This window comes from Haliaeetus albicilla, chromosome 3 (genome assembly GCF_947461875.1).
Source record: "Haliaeetus albicilla chromosome 3, bHalAlb1.1, whole genome shotgun sequence".
In the NCBI taxonomy this organism is placed as follows: Eukaryota; Metazoa; Chordata; class Aves; order Accipitriformes; family Accipitridae; genus Haliaeetus; species Haliaeetus albicilla.
In genome coordinates, this window is record NC_091485.1 from 52,327,154 (window position 1) to 52,354,349 (window position 27,196).

General features: G+C 45.0%; 2 long non-coding RNA genes across 2 annotated transcripts; one reads left to right on the plus strand and one right to left on the minus strand.

Moving 5' to 3' along the window:
- Positions 1–27,126, plus strand: LOC138684595 (uncharacterized). Its single transcript, XR_011323845.1, has 4 exons — positions 1–120; positions 21,143–21,925; positions 24,129–24,219; positions 26,198–27,126. It is a non-coding gene; the product is annotated as an uncharacterized lncRNA (long non-coding RNA).
- Positions 10,408–11,447, minus strand: LOC138684594 (uncharacterized). The gene is made up of 2 exons (XR_011323844.1): positions 11,085–11,447; positions 10,408–10,593 (listed from the first exon to the last, which is right to left on the minus strand). It is a non-coding gene; the product is annotated as an uncharacterized lncRNA (long non-coding RNA).
- Positions 27,127–27,196: the final 70 nt, after the last annotated feature.

The following is a 27,196-nucleotide window of genomic DNA, read 5'->3' on the forward strand; positions in this document are numbered from 1 at the left end:
GCAATTTCCTGGTGACATGTTCTCTAAACATCCCGAAATATCTCAGAGTGAAGTGTTCCACTTGTTGACTTCAGGTTTCGGCAGCACATGCCGTTCATTCAGTCCCAGTGCTTCTTGCAGGTATGGTAACGTGATTACCAGTAATGGTCTTTCATGCTGTAGAGTTTTCTTCTTGTACTGCTTCCATGCTGAAGGAATTTCTTTGAAACAATGCATAGGACATTGCAAACTTTAATGGGGTGTGGCCAGTAAATTCATGTTAAAGATTAGAAATGGGGACAAAGGGTGTCTTGTCTACACTTCCTCAGCAAGCTGAAGACAAAGAGAACAGTAAGATACCAGACTTTTGGTTCCTATGCTGTTACCAGAAAGTTATAATGGGACTTGCTAAAAAAGGGCTTCTGTAGTAAATCCAAGAACGTTATCCGCATCTCTTAATCCCTAAAAATGAAAACATACTGTGTTATACAAAGAGGGAACAGGAGTGAGGTGACACCCTCCCTCCATTCACATATTCTGGTCTTCATTGTATTTTTCTGGCTTACTTCAATTTACCTACCTTTTCCAATGAGCTTTCATGACTAATACCTCAGGTGTTGATTTAAAATTACTAACAGTAGTTTGAGATGTGTAGAGCAAAATAGAAGATCTTTGCATCTCCAAGGTATGCTGAGGCACCATGGCTCTGAACCAACCTAGCAGCTCTCTGCTTTTCTTATTAGTGCTTGTAGTCCAATACGTTTGACTTCCCAAGGGATGAAACAGGCAGGCCATTTTGCTTTCTTCACAGTTCACCAAGTCTAGTGATCCTGGTTGAACCAGGGTTGCAGAAGAGAGAGCAGCCAGGAGCTGGGAGTGGGGTTCTCGTCCTGTGTTTGAATCAGAACTGATTTCAAAGGGAAATCTTAGTCCTTTGGAAGACTGTTCCCCCACGTATGTGAAAAAAAATAGCAGCTGGAACTCTTCTAAAATGAATAACATGGCAAACAGTGTTTTGATCTCATGGGCTCCTTGCTGCTTTTTTGGGCACAGGGAGGTGCTGTACCCATTCTCCCTGCAGAGCCACGCTCTCTGTTGAGATGCTCCACATCTGTGTTGGGGTGTGAGGTTATTTCAGACCTTTTGCTTCTCTTGGGTGTGTCCATTTCTCATGAGCCTGAATCAGTTTTGTCTCTCAGTTTACTGCAAGATTGTTCTTACTGCAGGCCTCCACAATGACCATCATTTGCTTCTTGCTTATCTGACCCTTAGCAAGTTTCCAGAGGACCTTTCTGAGAGAAGCTGCTGTGATTAGCTGATACCACAGTCCTCCTGTGTCTCTCTCAACAGCGAATCTTTCAAATTTAGCTCTTACTGGCTTTGTTATGGAGATGGCTATGAATACTCCTCATGTGCCACTGGCTGTTAGAACTGGCACGGGCCATGACTCCATGCCAAATGACCATGGTATTTCCAAGCAACTGTTGACTCGTATATACACTGCTATAAATCACTTGGAGCACCAAGCACTGAAACATCAGTAGCCTCTCTGAAGACCTTGATGTCTGCAGAGCCCAAAGCTGAGATAAGGTAGGAGTCCGGCCACCACATACATTTAAATTTTCTTTTTTTTTTTTTTTTTTTGATGAACAACTCCACATTGTTGCAGAGAAACCTGTTTGCTGTGGGTTTGTGTGCCCAGGCATGCATTGTCTTCTTGCACCTGCATGAGGAAACTGTAGAAGTGGGTGATTTGGCACAGTTCTGCCACTAATACCAAGCCCTTAAGGCCCTCATGGTTTTGGTTTTGCATTTATCAAAATTATTGGCTGAGCTGATCTCCTTTGCATCATGCTGTTTTCCCTGTTTTGTTATAGCAAGAGTAAAGGAGATGATGATCCCAGTGACTTTGTACCAGGCTAAAAAGTTTCAATTTCTGCTATTTAAATACTGCTCTTGAACCTGTCCAGGCCCTGGTGTTTGCTTTCCTCAGCCATGCTCTTCTGCCTTGACAAGTCAGAGATCTTTCATCAAGGACTAATTACTTTTTAAACCTGATAGGAGGATGCCAACCATTTTAAAGTGAAAAGAAAAAGGAACCAAAATACACCTTTTGTTTCTGAGCTGGGTTCCTGGCTCATGTCTGTCCTTCCATCTAATGTGATCCCACAAGGCTTCAGCTTTCAGCGGGTGACAGAGGTTCAGTGTGGTTCAGCCTCTCTTCTGCTCCACTCACAATTATTTTTAACAACTCTCCCTCGGCAGCCGTTATCACTTTCCCTTGTGCAGCAGCCAGCCTCTCCCCTTCCAGCAGCAAGACAGGATGCCTGGATTTGCCTCTACTTGAGACAATTGACGGAAGAGCCTAAATCAGGTGCAGAGTCCCTGTAGGCTTCTTTGCCAGTCAATAATATTCAGTAGGAACCTTCAAAGAGCAAGGGAGGTTGTAGAAGGTTTATCACCCTCCGGAGTTGAAGGTGACCTCTGAAGGAGCCTCCACTGCCAGCAGCAGGCCTGTACCTACACCAGCCTTCTCATTGCAGCACCTCCTGGAAGCGCCTAAATCAGAAGGGATGAGTTCAGGCCCTTGTCCCATGTTGCTCCATTGATTTGAGCCATCCATCTCTTTTTCCTGTTGGTCCTCACAGTGTGATGCTGTTTTCCAAATGCAGGAATACTGTACTCGGGCAATGGATAATTCCCATTTGATGGGATGGGATTTACTTGTCACCACTCTTCCCAATGGTGTGCTTTTAGGATGCCGCTGATATTCTGAGCCCGTTACAGCATCAAAAAGGGAATGAAGGGATCCATGCTGGAATGAACGTGTTGTTCACCTGCTTTCTTACAGGACCTGCTACATTTGAGGCTGTTTTCCTACTAGTATGATAAGCGATATTCAGCATGGGAAAAGATAAGAGACAAACCTTCCTTTCTTTCTTCTCTCAACTCTCCCAAACTGTAATTCCTCTTCCCCAGCTTCTTTCTTTAGGAGCTAGCTGCAGCTGTTAGAAGAGGGTTAAACAATCTCACAAGGAAGCAGAGAACTTTATCATAGCTAAGGAGGATTAACGTACGCGTAATCCCTTTACAAAGCCACTTGCCTTCCAACTCCAGTGCATAAAAATAAAAAAAGGATTGGATCAATGTTATTTTTCTCATATCTAATTCGAGAACAATAGAGCACATTAAGTAATTAAAATGTTCACCTGTAAGATGCTTAAAAGCAAGGCTGCTGGCAGATATATAATTAGCTCCAGTTAGCTGCTTGCTTGTTTACTTCAGTTAATTTACCTAGTGTGGGGTCTTTGGGCTTGGAGCTTTATTTAGAAAACATTTTGTTGTTGCATAAGGTAATGCAGTGGATAGGCAGGGACCAAAGTCAGAAAAACAGAAAAAAGATAATTTACTGAGCCAACATACATGCTAATATAGGGCATTTCAGGTCCTCTTTGTTATGCCATCTGCAGATGCTGGTAATTTATCTTTTGTCAGAACCATAGTTCTTAATAGATTGGTTAAAATCACTCCGAACATTACTATTTTTCTTGTGTTGTTTTTCTTCCGAGAGCAGTCTGCTCTGCCTGTCTCCACACATAACATACAAAGTTGTGAGTTTTCAACTTTCTTTAATGGAAAGATGACTTAGAAAGATGCAGAGCTGTGCATGCCCAGACCTCGTGGGCATTTTGAAAACATATCAGGGCTACTACCTGCACCACCAGATAAAAAACAGCCTTAAATTATGAGGGTTCACTTATCTATTCATGTTTGGTCCCATTTTGTTTGCACGCATGCACGGGGATGCGTGTGAAGGGGTGAAGAGCAGGGTGTTTGCCTGGTTTCACATGCCACCTCTGCCAGCCCGCTGGCTGCCCGAAAGCCAGAGGGTACAGGTTGACAAACTATGGCAGGACAGACAGACAGAGACCCGAGCAGATGGAAGGGGAGCGGAGAGAATGGCAGATACAGGCTGCAGTTAACAGCTCCCTCGGCATGAGCTATAGGCATCACTGCCCATGGGTCAGGACCATGCATTTCACTTGGTTTTTGTAAAGTGTCTTAAAAAAATCTGACAGCACCAGGAAAACAAACCTTGGGAATGATTTGCAGTTATTTATTGTTCAGATGTTACATGTGAATGGGTGACTCTGCAGAAGAGCCCACGAACGGTTAGCATTTATGATCTGGAAAAGACATATGGGAGGCTGGAGGATAATGACTGACACCGGGGAGGAGGGGGAAGTATTATTATATTGATGTTGTGTGAGCACTGTAGAGGAAGTGAGCCTTTAAAGTGTGAAGCCTCCAGCACTTGAAATGATAAGCAGTGCCTACAGAAATCAGCTTGTGGGATCTGTTTTTCTTGCTAAGCTGCCTTAGAAGGTTGGGGGGCTGTTTTGCTTTCAGTTCCCCTGGGAAAGTTTTCCTGCCTTTCTAGTCTTGCCCGCTGATCGGAGCTACACCCCCGGTTCTGTAAGCGTCTGTATTCCCGTGGCAGGCTATGATAAAGCCCAGTGGTTTTTTGCACAGTATAAATGATTGTACTTCCCTGTAGGTCTCGAGTTCAACAGCCACAGGAGACTGAGCCTGTCAGCAAATGAGCCCTTCACAGCTTCTGCTTTTTTAGTGAAGTGTTGGTTTCATGGGTCCTGACAAGTGCATCTCAATAAAAAAATCATGTGTGCAAGTTGACTTTTTTCCCCCTTTTTTTTTCCTGTGGAAAACTTTTCTTTGCCTTCCTGTATTTATTCTCTTGCTTAGGGACTGAGGACTAAACACCCGCCTGCCAGCTCCCCTCCGAGCCCAGGGCTCCCCCTTCTCTCCAGGAACTGTATGTACTTTCAGCAACCCGTTGATGTTTAAGGGGCCTTGGACAGACAGAAGATCCTGAGAAGCTCTTCCATCACGGCCTGCTTCAGCCTTTCTTGCTGTCACTGAGCTGGAATGAGATGCGGGTGGCTGCTGATCTAGGATAAGATCGCCAAAGCTGGGAGAGTTTTACCAGAGATGAGTCCATCCACCCATTTAAGTGAATCTAAGGCCAAGTTACTCAGGTTACCTATTTATACCCATGATTTACTAGGTTGGATTCAAACAATGAACTACAACATTGCCTTATACTGCAGACAATCTGGGTACCCAACTCTTTTAAACCCCAATTTCTCACTGGGGGAGAGTTGCTTAAAGCAAGGCTGGCACCTGGTCCCCATGACGCTTGATCAATATCACAGCTCAGTATCTCCAGCAACATCAAACCTACTAGCTCAACAGGAATGACTGTATCAGCTGCCCCGTCCTACAGCCACATAAATGCCTTTTCCTTGCAGAGCTGCCACTGCCTTCCTGGACCGGGACCTCAGGAGCCATTCCTACCAGGAAAGCAGGGGTCCTGCTCTTCCCGTGCCACCATGGAGCTTGCACACCACCGGCACGGCACTGCAGGATGTCACAGCCCAGCTGCTGCTCCTGCTCTCAGCTGGCAGCCAGGCACACGTACGGAGCCTTGAAACTCAACTCAGGCAAGATGCATGGGGTGGAAAGCGGACAAATCCCAGACATATGTCATTGCCCCTCTTTTCTATCCCCTAATCTTTCCTCTGGCAGCCTGTGTTTGACCGCTAGTGAGTCCACATGAGGTAATCAGCTCTCACAGCGTGCCCTGAGTATCTCCAGCTGGTCCTCGCCACATGGTGAAGGAAGTTGCGGAACGTGGACCTCATCAGAGAGACCCCTGCGCTCCCTCACAAGGGGATGGAGGCAGCGAGCGGCATGCTCAGCCACTGTCGCAGGCAGACAGGCTGTCCCCAGCCCAACACACACAGCACCACATCAGCGATGGTAAGTCCTGCCAGGGAGTCCCAAACCAGGCTTCAGTTATTCCCCAAGCCTGCCAGAGGCTGCAGGAAAGAAACAGGGTCTTGTGTCCACCAAGCACAGAGCCAGCTGCCTCCAGGGGTGGGCAGTGATGCTGTGAGTGCTGGATAAGTTCAGCTAAGAGCAGCCAAAGAGGACATCAGCTCCATCAGAAACGCCTGTATCCCCTAAAGTCAGGATAGAGCAGGAACTTGAAGCCACATCTCCGGAGGAGAAACAACAGACCTTGAGAGACTGACTCGGAAATGGGACAAAAGGTAGCAATTGTGTTTGTTTATCATTGTAAAGATCTGCCTCACCCTCTGACTTCACCCTTCCTGTTTCAGATGGGTCACCCTGACCTAATTTTCAGACAGTATTTTTGGATTTCACAGAACCAGGATGAAGACTGGATAAATAAGAGCACAGAGGGCTTTCCTGGTAGGTTTGCAAATGCAGGCGGGCTTGGATTCAGGTCTGGAGAACAATGTGGTGGAAAAAGTCCTCAACTGTATTTCTTTCCCCTGGTCCTGAGGTATGGCGTTTTTGCTTACAAACCTCTCCGTTACGGAGGTGGCTGGTAGCAGGTTGCAGTGGTGTGACCAAAAGGGCCAGTACGGGGGTGCGTGGGGCTATGGCTGGAGAAATCTGACCTGGGGTTTCCCATTTAAGTTAAATCTCCTCCCCAGCAGGGATAAAGGTTAACTCAGCTGTGCAAACTAATTTGTATTCAGCCACACGTGGCTGTAAATTGTACTTTTTGTTCCTGACAAATATGAATATGGTATTTGCTCTGAAAATTCACCGTTTCTCAAGCAAAATCTTTCCCCTTGCCATTTGTCTCCAAGATGTTGAATTTTGCTTGGCAGGTGGACAGTGCAGGAGGGTGGCCAGGCTGTGTGGGAAAGAGTGATTGCCCGGGATGCGGGGTATCCTCTTTTCCTTTGAACTCTTGTGTAAGTTTTACTCATTTAATATGGTGAAATGTAAATGGAAAAAAAAATGTTCTTCCAAATTGTTGAGTGCAAAGGGAAGACATCATCCAGTGAGAGGATGGACAGGACAGTGGTGGATACAGCCCATGACAGAAGAGTTGTTTTAAGTCCTTTTCCAGCTTGGAGACTGTATTTAAATAAGGGAGCTGTCAGGACTCAGAGCTGTTATTCAAAGGCGTAGTGTATTTTTTCAGCTGCCCTCCCTGTATTGCCGTGTCTTTGCTCTGGATGTAAAGGCCTGGCATACAGACTTTCCTAACCAGAAGGAAGCACCTAGCTTCCCTCGACTGATGATTGTTACCAAAGAGCATCCATCATGACCAGCATGTCACAGGACTCATCATACAAATTTTGGTAGCCTTAAGGGAGGTGTATCAGACACATCACTTAGTTACTCAGCCAGGTTTGCCATTGCCTCAGTCTGGAAGCCACTCCATGAAGAATTTTTCAAGGATTTGAATATTTAATTTTTAAATGCTTCCCACTCTCTCCCAAAATCGACAGGCGCTGGCACCCTCTTTTTCTGGAATTACCATTTCTATCCTGTAAAAACTATGAAATGACCTACATAATGTCAGTCAGACAAACTGTTCTAAGAAATTTCTGCTTGAGCTTGGGAAATAACAGAAAAACTCTCAAAGTGAATAATTTTTGTTGCAATGGCAGAAAATGCATATATATGTGTGTGTGTGTGTATACATATATATATATATGAACATTTGCAAATCATTTCCTCTGCTCTGTGAGCTGGCAAAGTAATGAAGAAAAATTATTAGATAATATTATGCTGCTGGCCACAGAGCTGTTTCAAGGTTATTATCCAGCTTGTTACCCTCAGCACAGAAGAGCTGACTTTACATTCTGCCTGTTCCCAAACCCGTCACGTTAAACACAGGACTAAACCACAGGCGCAGAACTGAGGAGCATGGGAGAAATGGAAAAGCTATTCAAGAAGCTGGCAGTTGACAACGGGATCTTGAAAAATGATTTCCTTGGATTCAACAGAATTTCTTCTTCCTCTGCTCCAGACAGGGGTCTGCTAGGAGACAGCTTGGACCACTGTGGTTGAACCAGCTGTTGAAATCCCAGCCAGCTCCTGAGCGAGCAAAAACCTAATCAGAAGCTGCCTTCAGCAATCTCTGCTTTCCTGAGCACCACTGTCTCCTTGCTCAGGCAATGTGCTGGCCATCACCAAATCAACTGGCAACTTATTCCTGCTCAGGCCTCGAGCAGGTGCCTCTGGCTCCTGGCCCCATGCTATAACCTGATTGCAAGACCCCTTGGTACTCATTTAGCAGCACACACATGCCTCCAAATGTCATTGTCGCTTAGCATGGGGATCTTACCATGCTGGCAGAATCACACCTACTAGTTTGATGACATGATCAAGGGATGTTGGGGTGTTGGTGGGGGGTGTTGTATCAGCATTTTAAGACTCCAGCAGGTCAACCCTTGAGGCTCAGTTGCAGCAGAGATCTTTAGGATGCATATTAGGGTTAGGGCACCATTTTCAAAAGCACCACAGGCATGAGGAGCTCAGCTGAAAAGCTGGGGAAGAAGTCTAATCTGAGAGTGTCTCTCCAGGGGTACCTTTATTCAGCCAGGGAAGCTCTCCTGATATTGGTACAGCTCTATAGGAAAAGCTCGGTGGTCTGCTAGGCTAGTAACATGAACATGAGCCAAATCAGCTACACCAGGGAAAAGCTTCTGATGTTTCTTGGTTTACCCACTAGCTTTCTGCTAGCACAACGCTATTGACCTCGGACCAGGGCTGTTTGCAGACCTGGCCAACAGTCATGGCTGACTGACATCTTTGACCGAGAGACCAAGGGGCCAGGAGGCAGAGCCACTTGCTCCAGGCTTTGATTTGAAGACGGGCAGTGTATTGCCTGGGTGAGGAGGCAGCAGTGCTCAGGAAAGCAGAGCTTGCTGAAGGCAGTTTCTGATTAGTTTTTAGCTCATTTAAGAGCTGGCTGGGATTTCAACAGTAGGTTACAAAAGCTGTTGGGAAGACCTCCGTTCTGCCTGCTCCTTCGCCTCAGCGTTAAGTACAGCTCCGCACCCCAAACACGAGTGCCAGACCCAAGGCAGCCCTGGGTTCAAAGGCTGAGGCAGAATTCAGGTTCTTGAAGTACAGGCCTTCACGCCCGCTAGCAGTTTCTGGCAATCCCATCCCCACACCCTCACCTTTAGTCAAATAGAGGACACTTCAAAGCAGAGGGACGACAATGCGTGTCCCCTCTCTGTGCCATTGCTTGCAAGATCAATCTGGATTAAAAAGGACCAGTGTTTTCCTGGTCGGCTGCCCGCCCTGGCTCGCTGCACGGGTGTCCCTGCCGTGGCAGAGCAGGGCACTGCGAAGCCACTCTGTCTTTTCCAGTTGCACAAAGAGCCGAGCTCAAGCTTGCCCTGCCATATGGCTCTGCTGCTAATCCCGTGGAAAAGGCAGGGATGCGGAGGCTGGACGCGAGGTTGTAGCAGTTTAAACATAAGCCCAGCTAGGGCTTACGCTGAAGTCCCGGCCCTGACACAGCAGTCGACACAAGGACACCTGCGGCTGGCACACTTGGGGTCCCTGTGCTGCAGAGGCAGCCCCAGCTGCAGCCCTCCAGCGGTCCTTCTTGCTCACATGTGCTGCAAACTCTTCTCCAATGATAAGATAAGAGGAATTGCCCATTTACTTTCATTTCAGTTGTGCGTGACTGGATCAAAGGATGTACGCTCTCTTTGCTTCAATTACGCATTTTGGTCTAATGTAGTCCAGATGGCTATTTCATCTCAGCCTTTATATTTATTCATGGCCTTTCTATTTAGCTTTCCTAAAACAAATACTCACTTGTAGGCGTATATTAATTCAGGGACAAGAACTGCCTCAATCAATATGTTGAGGTTAAGTTTCTATACCACAATAGGTCCTATGTACATAATTTCTATTTTTATTACCCCACTGCTAGCCTCAAATATATGAGCAATTTCTTTAAAGAGTTTACTTTGGCTTTTTCCTAAATTTAAACAAATTACAGCTCTCCTGATTATTAGATGTACAATATGCAGATATTCTTTCATTGACCTTTCAGTTAAACCATTCTGCAAACCTCAGCTGAATATTAGTAAATTTGCAAAAATACCAAGGAGCCCAAATGTTTGACAACATGGTATTGCAGCACCTCTGACCATGGCTTGGGTGTCCAGCAGAGGATAAAATTTGTTGTCAAATTTAAGTGCGATCCTGCAACCGTGTGAATGCAAAGAGTGGAAAAGCTCCAGAGACCGACGAGACAAGATGCCGAGACTTTTCAGTTTACACCTACATTGCCTTTCAGACTGGAGCTGAAAGCTGGGTGCTGTGAACTGACTTAGGTGCTGCTGGTGGAGACTTGAAGGCAGCACCCAGCAGGAGGTGTCTGAGGAGGGGCAGCACCCGGCTCAGCGGCGAGATGGGCACGCGTGGTGGAGGGGATGCGAGAAGTCACTGTTTAATCTGCCTGGCATTTGATTTGGGCTTTTGGTCCTTGTTTGGATAACGGGATTGCAGTTCCTCTCGGTACACTTACAATAAGAACATCTGAAACTCGGCTGCAGCCGGGCAACAGACTTTTATTTCGGGTAATCTTATTTTAGCTTTGGTGATTAGCTGCTCCGTTGTCAATGGCCAAATCTAATTGTCATTGTAGTTTCTCTTCTGGAGCAAATACGTGCTAATGTCTTACAAGCCAGGTTTTGCTTCATGCCTTCTCTTCTCAAGTGATGTCTCCCAAGGCATCTGCAAACAGAGAGGAGGTGATTTCAGACCTAAGCGTGAGGAAGCTGGTAGCAATCACTGGTCAGTTTTTCTGTTGCATAAAATGGATGCAGTGAGACACTTTTTAACATTCTGGGCATTAATACTGGCCTGAAAATCTTATATATATATATAAATCTTTCTTTCTAGCAATCCTAATATAAACATACTTTTCATGACATATATTAGTTGAAGTTTTCCAGAACCAGATTCTCTGCAGCATTTTACACCTATATTTTTATGTGTGTGAGTGACTGCTCCAGAAATCAGTGTGAAACTGGGACTAGATGGGTCTCCAAGTTTCATTGGAGATTATTTTTTGTTTGTAAAACAGTTTCCTCCAGAGTTTGTTTGATTAAAAAAAAAAAAAGGATGGGGAAACAATTTATGACAGCTTTTCCCTCCCCTGCCAACCCTGTTAAATCAAAAAGCCAGTTAGAAATGTAGAGTTAACTTAAATACAAATCTTTAACCTGGGAGGAAAAGGAGACAGCAACGATAGTATCAGGACAAATTTCTTCTAATGCCACTTTCCTTTTGGTTGGACTTCTGCACCAAATGAAGCTTTAGGTTTAGATTCATAGCCCAGCTTCCAGGCCCACCGGCTGCTCCTGGGAGAAACTATTCCAGTCTTTTCCTTGGCTAAAAGCAGAAATAGAATGCTGTGATGGCTTGGAAAGGCAGATGAAAGACAGCCTGCTCTGTTGCGTGTGGTGGGATAGCATTGCTAACACCACATGTGTATAAAACAGCATCCGTACAGTGCCGTTCAACAGCCTTTGGACTCTCCGCCCATGGAACTCCCCTTGGGAAACCCTTAAAAGCCAGCTAAAAGTCACCCCCGGTCCATGCTTCAAAGAAAACTCAAAAAAACCACACGTGAGAAAACAAGCGCTTTCCAATGAAGTGACCTCAGACTAACTGGAAAAGCGGGAACAATACGCAATCACCCTCAATACAGCAACATAAGAGTTTGCCTGCACAAATTAAAGTCCATCCATCTGTCAATATTTCTCCAATTTCTAGGCCACCGGTGTGCTTGCTCATCCCCAGCTCTGAGCCATGCCAGTAGCCGCTGGCAAGCGCACGCTGTCTGTGACTACTGAGATGGATGGAGGCAGGACCTGCTGGGCTGGGCACCATCCCCACCAGCCTGCTGAAGTTTCTAGGTGGCTAAATCACTCCTACCCCACTGCTAACAAACCTGAATGAGGCAACTTGTTTGTTTATAATGGCATGGGTAAGGCTGGGGCTGGCCTTAGGTGCTTGGACCTGGGCAATATTTTCCCCATCAGCTGGGGACTTCTCCACTTACTCCCATCGGTCCCCAGTCAGCACTGGCTGCCACAGGCAAGGGATCACCAGTCTTGGTGGCAGCATGTGCAGAGACGGTGTGGAAACAAGAAGGAAAAGAGGAGAGGATACGGGATTTTGAGGGCTTATGAGATAGTCTTTCCAAAGGAAGGATGGGGAAGTAGTTTCACTCAAAAAACCCATTGGCAAAGGACTCGGCGAAGAGCCTTGGCTAGAAATGCAAACTGTAGCTTGGCTTCAGAGTCACTGTGCACATCCTGGGCAGTACAAATACTTTCAGTTGCTGTGGCTATAAGAAGAACTGTTAATTAGTCAATTTTCTGGGTAAACAATAAATACACATGTTACGATAAAATCCTACCACAAATTTGCTGGTTAGAATTTCTGTCCCTTAAATAACATCTTTGTGAACATGTTTTCCAGATCCCTTCCCAGACTTGCCCCACGCCAAACCACTGGTACTTTGGAGGGCGTAGGCTCATGTGGGGCCAGCAGCGCGGGAAGACAGCGCAGCATTTTGGGTTACTCTCACCAGTCCCTGTATTAACAGCTGAAACTTTCTGCAAGAACTTGGATTACAATTCTTTGATGTATCCTGCACATACACCTGTAATGATGGCATAGAAATTTAATAACTGTTAATAGTGTTGAAAAGAGAAGCCAGGTTTCTTACTGTTTGCTGTTATGCATATTGTCTTGGATTCACTTTCCTTTATTGCTGTCATTTTCTTTCCTCTGTTTTAACTTGGCCCCACGGGCCATCTTTAGCCAGATTACTGACAACTGATTTAATTGGTGTTATAGGGATGAACTCTGAGAGGATCTGATGGCATAGCGTGAGCTGCCTGGAGCTGGCAACCAGTTGTAACTTACCCTACTTAATTTTCCTGTTCTATTTATTTTCGTAGTGTTGAGTGATGATGCTCCTCTCCATAAGTGGATTGTTTTTGGACAGCAACAGGATGCTACGCAGTTTTGAGAGTGTGTTATTGTTTTTAATAAACATCACTGTAGTGCCGGATGGGAATTTAACTCATGGTTGGAAGTCAAGAGGCCATCAGTCCTACACGCAGCTTGGCTGGACAGGCTGAGTCAATTCTTCTTTGTGGTACCTCTATGTGGAATAAGACAGTGCGAGCGCAGCACTAAGGAAAGGGAGGGCAAAGCAGGTCATTAAGAGCCATGTGTAGGGTGCTGGGGAATGGACTCTGTGCCAGGCCAGGTTGCACCCAAGGGCAGGTTTGACTCCTTCTGGCAAGGTGTTGGCTGGGGAGAGCGATGTATGCGGGTGGTGCTGAGTCAGTGGTGTTACCAGCCCTTTTGGCATGAGATCAGTATCTAGGAAGCATTAATTTTAGCAACAGAAAGTGACTTTGTGTTAAGGGGAAGTACACAGAGAACTCTGAGTAAAAGGCACATGACTACAAAGGAGGGTGATTACTTCCGAACTGTGACATAAATGAAAGTGGCTTGTATATTGTCTTTCTTCGGTGGTACTTATAGACAGCAGTTGTACAGCAGAACTTGAGTTTCCTCTCTGGAAATACACTGTCGACCACAGGAAATTGCAAAGTCTAAATAAACGGGCTTATTAACTAAGTAGGAAAGCTACCAAGTCTGGACTCTTGTGATCACATTTCCCATTACATTCTGGTAACTGAAACTCAGGCAAAAATCCTGAAACTCCAAGTAGCTGGAGCCACGTCGACTGTCCCTGACTTCAGCACAGCTGCACAAGGATGTGAAGAAGTACTAAAGCATTGAGTCATGCAGCCTTAGTAATAGATATCTCACCCAACCTTCCCAGCATGGGATCTCAGCTAGCTCTGACTACCCGAAATTTTGGATTGCAACTCTCCCATTTCCTTGCCATTTTCTCACTTCCCTTACCTTGTTATGGAGGCTAACTCACACTATGGAGCTAATTGCTGCTGGCAAGTCAGAATGTGGTACTTGTCATGTGCCAGAAATTGCTGCAGCTGAGCATGCCTGCTTCCGCGATCCCACCGAAATGACTTGACTCACCTTGGAAACACTACAGGTAATGGCAGGAGTGTATTAAATTAATACTGCCATGAGGGGAAAAACGAATCCCAGGGAGGCAGACACAAGAGGCTGGTAACAGCAACTGCTGCCCACAAGACATCTTGGAAAAATATCATGCTGAAAAAAAGTTGTTTTAAAGCCATTTGATTCATTGGTTTCCTCCTTGGAAATGTAAAAAAGTGGAGAAAAATACCCTAGAAATAGAAGAGAACTAGGCAATACTCATGTTCAGGAATAAGAAGGAACCTTTTGCTGCCACAGTGTGGGCAATGATCGACTAAATGCCATCATCAAAGGTTAGTATCTGAAAACAGTACTGGCCAGCATTTCTGTAGCTCTGCACAGTACTCCAGGAGTCAGCTGTTTGATGCTGCCAGCAGTCCTCTACGAGCACAGCTGGTACTATATGGGTGGAAAAACAAAGAGCCTATAGCTTCCTAGGAACTTGGGGCTCCCAAGTCACTGATAAGTGGTCCAATAACTCAATAAAGTCCTTTACTAAATGGATCTAGCTCCATCTTAAAACTCATCAGCTTCTTTTGCCCCTACTGCCCTGACTAGGAAGCTGACTCACAGCATCCATGTCCTTGGATGGCTAGAAAAGGACTTACAGACAGCAGTTGCCCAGGTATTTCTTTGGTAGGCTGGAGGAGCCAGCCCCATGCAGTCCTGTTTAGTAAAAGGAGACTGGGGCAGCCAGAAAGCCAGAAGGGTGGGAATGGTCTTCGGGAATGCTCTTCAGGAAACTCTGGAGGTGTGGTTCCCCTCATTACCCAGGACAAGGAGCTTCCCAGCTGTGCTGCATCTCCCCTGACCGTGCTGTGGGGTTTCATTCCTCTGCAGGGACAGGAGGCGTGCGTGCTGCCAGCTCCTGCCTCACCGCCTGGCACATGCACTGAGGCCCAGGAACTGGAGTCCTCCTGGTCTGGACAAGTTAGACGTGGCCTGCTGCTCCGTCCTTGCACTTTTTCCAGGATTAGTTCATCCTTTCTGGCTGCTGGTCACCAGAATTGAACACATACTTCTGCGTTAGATCTTACCAGTGGCTTGAAAAATAATATAGACAATTCCCATTTCTACTGGAAATGTCTCACTACTTACTGCACTGTCACATTGCATTGGTGATTTATAGCCTGACAATAACTGAGGCACCTACATCTTTCCCTTGCTCTATTCCTTTAAAATCCTGGTTTATTGTAGGAATCCTCATTTTTTATCCTTGAAATCCTGAATTCCCACTTTTCATTCCACTTCTTTAAGTTCCATCCATTACCTGTGCCTTCAGAAGAGTCACCTTGTTCTCCCCATCCAATATCCCATTCCAACCTGGCAATATTCTAGAGCTCTATGTCACAATCAGACTTTTTTAAGCTACTGCTGTGTTTTGTGTCAGGACCATTTGTGAAGACGTTAAAAAAAGACATCAGCTCTCAGTCTAAACTCGCAATTCACCATTCATACTTTACTATTACCTATTTCCTTTTCTTTCTCATTGAAATTGAGAATTCTAATCTTTCAGTTCACCATTCATACTTTACTATTACCTATTTCCTTTTCTTTCTCCTCTTCCCCATTTCAACAAATAATTCCCCTTGTGTCCTCCCATCACTTGGTTCACTGAAGTCCAGACAGGTGAGATGTGATCCATAAAATTTCCACCATCCATACGATTAGCTCCTTATTAAAGAAAAACCTCTATATCTAACATTTTATCCCATTTTCCAGATACCTCCATGACTGCAAATACCTTTCCTCACAAAATGTATTTTAAGTTGTGCAGAGCCTTCCAGAACTGGACTTTATGGGGGTTAGGGAAATAGTCTGGGGATTACCTAGATTGTTTTCCTCTCTGCTCCCTTTTTAAATATAAGGCTTTCATTCTCTTAATTCTCAAGCTGTCCGGTGCTGTTCCTGATGTGAGGGATTTACTACAACTCATCACTATGAAATCTTCGCTTTCACAGAGCAGGTCTTCAAGGAAAACTTGAGCAGACTGAGCTCTCTGAGTATTGCTTCTCTCCTGATACATCACGGTATTTGATGATAACATGGGTGGCTAAATGATGCAAAAGGTGGATTGACTGAGCATCTTGGAGGGGATGGCTACACCCTGCAGGGAAATGACAAGGCACAGAGTGGGTGGGAAAGGGCATGGCTCTGTCAGGATGACAGGGGGCCAGCTGAGAGACTGCCCCAGGTCGCCTTCAAGCATCCACCGCTTCTGCTCGTCGTCCTGGGCTGAGCTGTGCTGGAGACCGACGCGCCCAGCTTTGTACCGTCCTGTGCAGCACAGAGCCATGGAGGGCAGAGCCGAGCCCTGTGTTGCCAAATGAGAGCAAGTCTCTGGCTCTGCCAGGGAGGAAATGAGTTCAGGCATAACAGACAACAGTGGCAGGTCACTCTTCCTTCGTGGAGAGGAGCTTTGATGCGCAGCTATCTCTCTGTCCAATTAAGAAGCGAGGCTAATGAGGGCTGTCCTGCCGGAAGGCTGCTGGCCATCGCTTAAGCTGCCGCGTAGCCCAGAACCACAGCTCTGGGGATGGACCCGATGGGACTTGGCTGACATTCACCTAAACACCCTGCAAACCCCTCCGGAGTCAGCCTCTCCAACAACTCTTTAAAGAGCTGGATCTTGACATTGATTTCAAAGGGGTTTGAATTACTTGCAATTTTGTATTAAAGCCACGTTATGCTTGAAGGCAGAAGTGTCCACGGAGGTTGTTCAAATGCTATTTTTGCTTCTGCAAACAAAGAAGCCCTTGATACCAAATGAGTGACTGTATCCCCCAAGTATGCTGGCCTGTCTAAATATGGAGATATTAGTAAGCATTTATTTTCATTGTCCGAAAAAGGAGGAATTACTGTTTCTTTTTTTTTTTTTTTTTTTTAATTTTAATGGGGAGAGGAAAAAAAGCCTTTTGGACAAGGACACTTTTTTATTTTCCCAAGAAAAAGTACTTCTCTGTGTGCAATATTGGCCTTGCTTCTGCAACAAAAATATTCTTTCAGGATATTTTGATTATGTCCCTTGGGGGACATCATCATCAGCTGTTTTCCAGATGTTTTAGTCTTTCTTAATCATACTTTCTCACTAGCCGCGAGATCTGATTCAAAGCTGAGGAACGTCATTCCATCCGGCACAGCTCCGCTGAGTCCCAGGGAAGTGTTTGGTTTTTACAGCTTACAGACATGAATTTAATTAAAAGATAAACTGAAATAAATCTATTTACAGTGTAGTAATACATACGACATGCCATTGGCAGCCTAGAGCTACCACTATTGCCACTAGGAGATACATGCTCAGGAGTTTCTCTCCTGTGTTTTATGCATCAGGTTGAACTTTATAACTCCGCCCTGGGGAATGCAGGGTGCCTTGCTATCCTGAATACTTGCTGTCATCAGAAAATGTTCTCACCTTGCTGCCCACCTCTTTGTCTAGGTCATTTACAGGTCTATTGAACAGCAGGTCCCAGCACAAATTGCAAAAGTCTCTGGTGACCTTCCCCCATTGCAAAAAGTTATGTTTTGTTTCCTCTCTTGTAACCAAGCCTGCAGTTTCCCCAGGGCTCTGGTGGGGAGTTTTGTCAGCAGCCTTTGGTCAAGGAGCCCTGGCAAGGCAGTCTGATTCTCTGCATCTGCTGGGAGTCAGTGCGCAGCAGTTCCTCCACCAGCTCCGTGCTGCAGGGATCTGCCTTTACCCCAAACATCAGACTTTGGCTTTTAGACTGAAGTCCTCCATCAGAAAGACTGTTTTCCCCATTGGCCCACTCTCTGCATAGTAATTTATTCCTGTACGTAATAGAGGTAAACTGCTCCTTAATCAAAACCGTACCCTCTGCGTCCATTTCCTATTGTATAATAACAACGACTCATTGTATACTTCTTCTCTTGAAAGTAAATTGGTTGTGCATGTCTCAGGGAGTTTACACAGGGCCTTGTTCAGTGGAGTCCAAGCTGTGAATGAGGCCTTTGGGATCCCCCTGAAAGCCTAATATGCAGATGATAGCCCTTCTGTGTGACTCAGATTGTGTCTGCTGCACACATTGCCATCCTGACATTTTCCTTGCTCCATCGAGGGATGTAGTCCCCAACTAGCAAACCAAAATGTAGGAAATTTTTTGAAAAATTAAGCTCTGACTATTTCTAGAAAAGCAGGTTGGGGATTTTTTTGAAAAGTTGGGTTTTTTCCATTACTTTCTGTAAAAATTGAAATATTTTCTTTTCATTGTTCTTAATTATTCCTCCAGGAACCTTTGTTTTGAGGCATGTTGAGTTCAATGAATTTCTTGTTTTCATTCATAAAGGACCAAGTCCTACAAACATCTGAGCGTGGCTGGGCTTTATGGGGAGTGGACACATACAGCTTTGTACGCACTCTCACCTTCTGTTAGCTTCCTAGAAACATATCAGCCAATATTTTTTTTCTTTCAGAAGGGAGGAAAAAAAAAGATCCTGTTTATGCAGATGTTGAAAATAAATATTTTTTAAATGGATGCCAAATGTTAGGCTAACAACCTTGAGAGCTTGGTCACTCCTCCTAAAAATGCAGATGAAGGGAAAACTCTCTAAGAAGTTTCTCCATGTTTTACTCTGGATTTTCTCAGTTATCAGACTCCTGGGATTTGCAGTTTTGGGAAGAAGGATGTGGTGTGGCCCTGTGGCTTCACAGAGCCTGAGAGCACACGAGGTGTCCTTTTGCAAGACCTACCACCTCCTTCCCACTGCCCCATCCCCTTCGCTGGGCAGAGCAGAGCAAAGCGATCACAAGTCAGGCTGAGGTCACGATGCCACCAGCATCCCAGGATGAGCCAAGAAACCCTGGCGCTGACTGCAAGTATCCGCATGCCTGTGCTGGGTAACTGGCTGGGAAATGTGGTCCTGCTGGGCTGGTCTCTGCTGGTGTGGTTGCTCACATTTCTCTTCTTTTCCTCCGCCATATGTAGACACATGCGAATGAATACCTTCCCAAAGCTCGTTACTAGCCTCTTCTGAGCACACACATTGTCAAGGGTTCATCCTCCCCAGCCACCTCATTGTTTCCTTCTCTTCAAAGACATGTTGCCAGCCAGCTGGGATAGCTGGTCTTATTTGTTTCTGTGTCCATACCTCGGCATTCTGCTACTGCACTGGGGTTGTGACCCCATCCATTCTTGCCTTCCCCATGACAGAATCAGAAAGGAGAAAAGAGCCCAAACATCAGTATTCTCAAAAATATAAGGTAGAACAATTATTTTTCTGCCATTTATTTTTGTCTCCAGTCTACCACTGCCATGGGAGGAGAAGCCCCGCAGAAGTAGATGGCAGAGTAGGTGGGTGATGTGATGCAGTTCCTTTTACCACCGACCCACCTCCCAGGGCTGCAGAGTCCCACAGAGTCGGAAAGGGAGGTTTTCCTGATGTGGGGATGCCTGAAATTGTTTGGGCACCTGCTCACATACTTCCACGGGTCTCGGTTAAGGGGAGAAAACCACAAACCACTGGAAGAAAACATATCCATTGGAATGTAAAAATTGCTGGAGGGTTTTTTTTTTGCTTTTGCAAAGGAAGCAGATGCAGGTAAGTGAAGAAAGGAATACAGTTTCTAATTTCTTGATGTTTGATTTTTCAAGTGCATAAGAGGTACAGCAAAAAACTAACGTGCAGCTTGGCAGAGTACAATACCATTATCCCACAGGAAGTAGAGATGATTTATTTCAGTGCTATCTCTTTCTGGTTTATAACTCCCATGTAAACTCTATGCAGACTTCATAGAGCAGGACTGTGGCAGGTTCAAGGATTAAGGTCTTTACTGTACATTTACATTAAAACAAATCTTGTATTTGCCAGGGGCAGCTTCCACTTTGTTTTCATATAAAGGAAGTGCAGTGAACTTCTTCATGGAGATTTCACTTACCATCTTCCTCATTTTATTTCCCCTTCATCTTAAAATAGACCTTTTAGGCTGAAAGTTGATGGTTCCACTTTGTACATGGATAGCATAACAGAACAGTGTGAGATGAAATGTAGGAGCTAGTCCAGAATGACGCAAGGAAGAAAACAGCTTCAGCTGCAAATGCTGAACCAGTCAGGATGTGAAAATCATTTCTCTCCTTCAAGCTGAAGCAAAAATGTAACTGAAAATATCATTTCTGGGCAGCATGAGCAATAGTCCTGGGATCAGCTGTAAAAAAAAGGAAATTGCTTAAATATATGAAGTTTGTGTTACAAGCTGCTGCAGGGCAGACAAGAAGAAGGTATTTGCTAATTGTGCCATACGTTTTAGAGGTTCTCCTCATTTATTCTAGTCACATACATACGCACTGATTCTTTTACTATGAAGAGCTATTTAGCCCACAGAGAATGACATTTCAATGTGCATGCATTGTAAAACCACTAAGAGAAGAGTGTTTAGTGAACAGTTAATGACTTCCTTAAAAGGATAATACAGTTAACAGTTGAGAGGATGTACAGCTAAATATGGCCCTTATAAAACTTAGCAGATTCCATTAAAAAACAGACGTGCAGGAAGTGTCTAGTTCCTATTAGAACTGATTGTACACAGTTGCATGGGAAGAAATAAATTTAGTGTACAGAATTTTACATCACATCCTTTGAAAGCACTGAAATTCTCTGGGGTCCACAAATCTGTACATCTGGTCCACATACTCACACAAACAATTAACTGGCATGCAATTACTTTAAAGGAAAACGTGCATCTAAAAGTCAGAGTCTACACATCCTGAAATGAATGACTATGTCCTACTGACTGCAGCAGTCTTGGGTTTGGTTGCATCCAAATCTGAAAGTTAGGCTCTCCTCTTATTGATACCGCACTCGCCCTGGGGGACTCCATGTCTGTGCAAAGGAGGGGGAAATCTGTTCCAGTAATTGCTGTGTTAGAAAAGTCATTCCATTCTCTTCTTTGATCTAATTTTCTATTTTGGAATTTAAAAAAGAGCTAATGCTAGAATTTCCTTCATTAGATTGATCATTTATTATGAACAGCAGCTATGCATTCAGTCTTACTAAAGAAGTTAACTGTTTTTATGGGATTCTGCATGTTTATTTTCAAGGTATTTTCAAGAAAAAGATCTGGAGCCAGAATCATCTAGCATTGAAAGGTGGCTGTTCACAGGAGCCTGAAAAACCTTTCTCAACTGTATTTGAAATGATTTTTTTAATTCATTTGCAGGACATCAGAGAATCAATTTGCCTCTAGCCACAGTCCTGATGCCGGCAGGTAAAGCCAATGAAACAACCCAGAGAGCATCAAGACAAATCCCTGATGAAATCCAAGCAAAATTGCTTACCAAAAGCCTAAAGAACTGGACTCAGAGGATATTCATGGACCCCAACCCAGGTTTTTTATTCCCCAAAGAAGACTCACTTCCCATCAACACCCAGTGAAGCTTCGAGACTGTGCTGGAGGATGCCCCAGCTGGGTTCAGGACCTTAGGATGAGGGAGGTTTCAGGCATTTGGGCTGCCTGTGGACAGTGCGGGCTCTCACCTTTGAGTGGTCGCTTGGGCTGCTCTGCAGCCCACAGCAGGGACAAGAGTCGTGTGGGGGCTTCCTTGCTGCTCATGCTGCCCTATGGCCTGGGAGCCCAGGAGTCATCAAGGAAAGAAATATTCAAAACCAAATATCCTTGAAATCTCTTACTCTGCAGCATCCCCAAATAATCCCCTTCCTTTAGCGTCCAGTCCATCATAAAGAGAGAGGTTAAAAATTCAGACTGACAGAAAAAGCAGCAGCCATTGTACCATGGAAAAGTCCTTCTTTGGCAGGTTGATAACAACATATCTCCAGTAGTGATTTTTTTTTTTTTTTTTTTTTTTTTTTTCCAAAGAAGAAAATTAAACCAGTGTGGCAGACCCATCTGGGCTCGCAGTACCAGTTAGAAAGAGGGAAGTGAAGAGTATCACTACTGAGAAGAAGAAGGTTTAAAAAATGAAAAGGACTTTTTCATTGTGAGGTCTGGGTTTTATGTTGTATTTTTATTACTACAGATGGTTTTGTGTGGAATATGATGGCTATCCTGCTGTGTTGGAAGAATTATGTTCAATTTAAAAGCCTGAATTTCCAGTCTACAGGTTTTGTAGGAAATAAATAAACAGTTTCACACAGGAAATGAGCAGAAGTCTCTCTGCAGCACACAGCATTTACAAATCATTGATTTGTCATTTGATATTTAATGGACTACCTTGCATCAAGAATATGGAGACAAAAAGTGAAATTAAGTGAATGACACCGCCCAGTACCTGCTACCAGGGCAGAATTAGTCTTTGCTCTGGCCAAAGGTGCCTGTTCCAGCCATGCCTTGGCAGTTCCAAAGTCCATTAGCTGGCATATGGGGTTGTTTCCATTGGCATCTGCTGGCTTTGGCACAAGCCCACACAGCAAAGCCTCCATCCATGGCACTAGGAGGCATTTCTTTAAAATGATATTCCTTCAAAGCTCTGGGAGCACGCTATGTTATGAGAATTCAAAGCAGCAGAAGAATATTATTGAACGGCATGCCTAACTCATTGCTATTATTTACCATGTGGTAATTGTTAAATATTATTAATCAATACTATTATTTACTATGGGTTTCAAGAGTCCCTGAAAACCACAGGAAAAGAGCTTCAGCAAGTTTTTTTATGTTCTTCATAACTGTTTCTTTACAAAGCCTAAACAATTCTCCTGTTTAATACTACCCAAGCAACACAAATGTTCAGTAACAGGAATATGTATCATTTTGTACACTGTTACTTAGTTCCTCAGTTGAATTTATCAGGCAAGAACAGGATGTTGCCATGTTAGAAGTATGAACTCCCTACATCATCTAACTTGTGTTGCTTCTTGGGACATCAGTAGATTGGAAAGAAGTTTTAGTTTTACCCATTAACAGCAGCATCAAGCTTTTAATAAGCAAGCTTGTCTTCACAAACAGCACCTACAAACAGCTTCCTAAGAGCCTGTGCAAAATGAGTGGAGTCCCCAGCATCTCTTGTCACATCCCTTTTCCTACTCTGTTGAAGCACTGGGGCTAACAGCCACTCTACCTGTGACTTTTGCATAGTTTGTCCTGAGTTGGAGTGATACATTTATGTACTGACATATATAAAAATACAGGCAGGTTGTAGAAGTGTTGCTTAGAAAGCTCTTTTACCAACAGAATTGGCAAAGATCTGCTTCTGAGCCTGAGTTGTAGCTACTTAACAAGGGCTAACACGGGCCGCTACACAAGACAGCAACTAGCTCTGGAGTGACTCGTACGGCTGTCACCAACCTCTTCCTTGCCCTTCCCAGTCTAAGCAAAAGGCCACTAACATTGCTGTTAGCACAACAGAAGTCCTAGCACATATGAAAAAAAATTATAATTTGCCATATTTGCCCAAGATGTGCAGGCTCAGGAATTTCTTGCCTCTTCCTCACCAACATTGGCACTTCTGGTGTGATTCAGGCTCCTGGTCCAAGGGCAGGCAGCAGCTGCCCCAGTCCTGTGGTGGTGTTGCTGTCTCCCACAGTCCTCTGTCATGGCTTGGACCTGCGAGGTTTCCCTGGTGTCACTGAGGAGGGAGTTCATTAAGATCAGTTCTGTAACGTCCCATGGCATCATGTTCCCAGGCACAAGGACACCAGTGGCCACAGCTGCCTCTGAAGCCTTCTCAGGCAGAGTGGCTGTCTCAGCAGCATTTGCTCCCCCTCTCGGGCTCTGGAGAAGTTGACACTTTGCCCACCCAAGGTGGCATCCTCATACAGTCTGGGCAAGGTCCCCCAAGCACTTTCTCCATCTTCAGTGCAGGAGATGTCAATCTTCTTTCTAGCTGATGGTTTGTTCATCCTGTCTTGCGTCACTGTCTGTTGCTTCAAGCCAGCAGCCCTCTGAGCAGACACACGACAAGCACCCTCCAGGCTCATGTTATGATCTTCACAATGCCCTTAGATCTGTGGAGAACCTGTGGTGTCCATTCTGTTTCCTACAGCTCCATGTAGGTCAATGTCGCTTTTCCCAGCATGTACCATTTGGTGCCATTTCTGTGCGCAAACCCAGTTCAGGCTCCCCAGACTTTTCTGCCTGATGCCTCTTTTCCGACAGAGCCATGGGGGTGCCTGCTCTGGCTGCAGGACCGGGGTGATGCCTGTCCTCTGTTAAGTCAATTCTGCATTGAATGATTTCCTTTGCCTGACAGGTTAAACCTGGGGTTTCCAGCTCCCTATTACAAATGTCTTCAAGACACAGGTCCTCTCAGTAAAGATGAAGATCAGAAAAAGCTGGGAGAGGTATGTTTTATCTTTATAGCAAGGACTGAAGGAAGAAATTATAATTGTCAGAGCTGAAGTGGTTTTTTCTCACAGCCATTTTTATACACTAACACAGTGACATGTTGAGACCCATGTAGCTACACCACCACAGTATTGCATTAACATCACCAAAGAGCCATCAGCCCACTGTCTTCTCTGTAGCAGTGGTGGATCAGGAGGAGGGTCAGTCCTTCAGGAGGTGCCCATGTTGCCTGCTGGCAACAGGAGCTGGGGGAGGCAACCTGGCAACTCACATCGTCTCTTAAGAGCAAACCATTGGGCTGACTGCCTTAATAACCCTTAGGCAAGGTTTAGGATGACCCAAGTGATGTAATCCTAGGAAAATCTCAAGTATATCTTCAGGGGAAGGGTATTCTCCAGCAGCCTCAGCAGACAGTGTGGGTGCCCATCACTATCCCAGACTAATCCACCAAGATTTTCCCGACTCCCACCACAATTCACCCGGACACTGAGGCTACTACCCTCTATCTTTAGCATGCTACTACTGTTAGCAGAACTCTTCTACCTATGGAGATGGGCTATACCTTCTCAGTTATTGATTTGGCAAAGCTGTGGGACCACAAAACGCCTTCTAGAGGGCTGTTTTCCTAAGAAAGGCTCCAGCAAAGGAAGGATACAGGACACCTATGCCTGGCTGGGAGGTTCTAGGTGGTAGGCAGGCCTGAGAGATCACACAGAGGGCTTGTAATGGTGCCTGTGACCTCCTTGGAACTAGCCACAGTGGGTGAAGATGTTGACTAAAGCAGTTATTGCAAAGCCAACATAAAGCAAACTGCCCATCTGAGAACACCTGTGAAATGGGATGAGTAGTAGAAGGTACTGGCTGCTGCTGGTGGTCTGTACCCAGCAGCCCAGGCTCCAGGGGTTGGTACTGAACCAGAGCCTTGCTCTGTTCCCTGAGGAGCTCCAGGAGGAGGATGAGAGGAGCAATGCCTGAGGTCTCCCCCAGAGACAGTATCCAAGAACCAGACCTACATGCCACCATGAGTCTCCACTGGCAGTTTAGTTGAGAAGGAGGTTGGAAATGTGGTGCAGCAATAGACCCTGACTGTGATGGCAGATATGTTGACTGTGCATAAAGTGCAGTCATTTCTTCTGTCTTCATCTTACTTTTATGTTCACTCTCTCTTCCTTATAATCCCCAAAGAGACCCAACCTTTGCTAGACTAGGAATACAAACACGTATTTTTATGCATATAAATTCAAGCCAAAGCATGTGGCCATGAAATTGGAGACAAACAGGACAAACTGTCGCAAGCAAAGAGATGGGACCCCCACTCAACTCCTCAGAGGCCACTGGCTCCCAAGGGAACTAACCGAGAGGGAGGTGGTGCATCCTTCCAGCCACCCTCTGGACGTGCCCCCGGACCAGCAGCATCATCAGCCCTCACCCCAGGGTGGTCAGGGCTTCTCTCTTTGCAGCAGTCACCCGGCCTCCTTGTCCTCAGCCCCAGGTGCCCAGCTCCTTGTACCCAAGAGTGGGCAGCAGGAGCAGCACTTTGCCTTCACACTTCAGAGCCAGAGCACACATCGGGTGTTGAGGGTGTCCCTTAGGGAACAGTTAACAACATTAACTGGTGCCTCCAAGTGGAAAATAGCTGCAGCAATGCAAATTAGAGGTGGATCAGCCACTCAGATACTGCAGCAGCACCTCTGCAGCTTGTCACCCACACCAAGTCCCCAGGGAGCACATCAGGTACAGTCCTGGCTAATTACTAGTGACATCTGCACTTAACACGGGTCAAGCCCTAGCCCTGCCTTTCTCAAAACAGACTTAATAATTATTAACTTCAGGCTGGATGAGGAGAAAACAAATGTTAACTAATAACCTTGATTTCTCAGTATACACAAAACCATTTATTTTTTAACGTTGACTTCGTTTGACTTTCTATTTGCCTGGGAAATGCCGATCTGATGCTTTGTCCCTTTACTGCAGTTTTATACCAAGGGAAGGACAGAAGGTCTGGAGTGATGAATCAACAATGCAAAGTGAAGTCAGAGATATGCCCGAGTCAGTGGGTATGCAGCTATACCGATGAAACCAGGGCTTCTTTTCTTCCCCTTACCTTATGAATTAATTTGCCATCATGTCAGTTCAATTGTAACTAAACCGGCTTCTTTTCTTTCTTTTTTTTTTTTTTTTTATGATGCACTCTGCAGTGCTTCATGTAGCCTGAGGGTCTTGAATGGCATGTAAATGGATATTGCCCTGCAAACTGCATTCTGCCATACAATCGCCATCGTCTCCTAAGTCTTAAAAGCCAGAGCACGATGTGAATTATAGGCTTTTCTTCTCCATGTGGGGCTCACAGCTTATAGTCCTAAATTACATTTTGTCAGCCTGTTAACAAAGCAAGATAGAAGACCCTTAAAAATAAGCTGCGGTTATGTAAGTGTTCATGAGTGTCTAAATATTAATGTCAGGACTCTGCATAATGGAAGTGCTCTAAATAATCCTTTTTAGCCTTTGTAGTTTAATCTTTATTCATATTTTATCCATTAGTTACCTTCAAATAGCATGGTTCTTTTGATAAATAAGAGGCTGTGAATAACATTCACTGAAATTTCAACATTCTTGTCTTTCACTGCCGCAGTTGCAAATGACTGTATTCCTGGGGCCGCTTGGTCTTTGGTATTTTAATCGCAAATGAACTACACAACCTGCAGCAGTTTAAACAAAAAAAACCCAACAAAACAAAAACAAAAAAAAACAAAAAACCAAACACCCCAGTGCCCATCTCCTGTCTCTATCTACTGTCTGCAGAGGTATTTGAAATCTCAGCCCACTCGCATTATCGACTCCTATTAAGTCGTACCACTTTTCTACATGGTGTTATTTACTGGCTTCCAAAGCTTACCAATAAAACGCTGTCTCAATGATGTCAAGGTGATGAGAAAAAATGATAAAAGGCAGGAATTAGAAGCTTTCGCACTG